At 50.5% G+C, this 988-nt stretch overlaps 1 non-coding gene across 1 annotated transcript; it reads right to left on the bottom strand.

The window, feature by feature from the left end:
- Window positions 1–646: 646 nt before the first annotated feature.
- Window positions 647–721, bottom strand: Trnas-cga (transfer RNA serine (anticodon CGA)). Its single transcript has one exon. It is a non-coding gene; the product is annotated as a tRNA-Ser (tRNA).
- Window positions 722–988: the final 267 nt, after the last annotated feature.

Raw genomic sequence — 988 nt, forward strand, 5'->3', positions numbered from 1 at the left:
AAAGTGCGTGGTATGGATAGGTAACACGTTATCCAATATGTATCGGTGCATACATTCGCAATACATCCAAATGCACTCACGCCCAGGATCTGGATAATCTTGGGCGTCATACTCGCTCGTGAAACTTCCTGGCAGATTAAAACTGTGTGCCGGACCGAGACTCGAACTCGGGACCTTTGCCTTTCGCGGGCAAGTGCTCTACCATCTGAGATACCCAAGTACAACTCACGCCCCGTCCTCACAGCTTTATTTCCGCCAGTACCTTGTCTCCTACCTTCCAAACTTTTCAGAAGTTCTCCTGCGAATCTTGCAGAACTAGCGCTCCTGAAAGAAAGGATATTGCGGAGACATACCTTAGCCACAAATGGCTCTGAGCACTATGCGACTTAACTTCTGAGGTCATCAGTCGCCTAGAACTTGTAACTAATGAAACCTAACTAACCTAAGGACATCACACACATCCATGCCCGAGGCAGGACTCGAACCGGCGACCGTAGCGGTCACTCGGTTCCCGATTGTAGCGCCTAGAACCACACGGCCACTCCGGCCGGCCCTTAGCCACAGCCTGGGGGATATTTCCAGAATGAGATTTTCACTCTGCAGCGGAGTGTGCGCTGACATGAAACTTCCTGGCAGATTAAAACTATGTGCCGGACCGAGACTCGAACTCGGGACCTTTGCCTTTCGAGGGCAAGTGCTCTACCATCTGAGCTACCCAAACACGACTCACGCTACCTCATCACAGCTTTACTCCTGCCAGTACCTCGTGTCCTATCTTCCAAACTTTTCAGAAGCACTCCTGAGAACCTTGCACAACCCAGCACTCCTGAAAGAAAGGATATTGCGGAGTCATGCCTTGACCACAGCCTGGGGGATGTTTCCAGAATGAGATTTTCACTCTGCAGCGGAATGTGCGCTGAAATGAAACTTCCTGACAGATTAAAACCGTATGCCGGATCGAGACTCGAACTGGGGACCTTTACCTTTC

The sequence above is a fragment of the Schistocerca nitens genome, chromosome 4 (assembly GCF_023898315.1).
Source record: "Schistocerca nitens isolate TAMUIC-IGC-003100 chromosome 4, iqSchNite1.1, whole genome shotgun sequence".
Taxonomy (NCBI): domain Eukaryota; kingdom Metazoa; phylum Arthropoda; class Insecta; order Orthoptera; family Acrididae; genus Schistocerca; species Schistocerca nitens.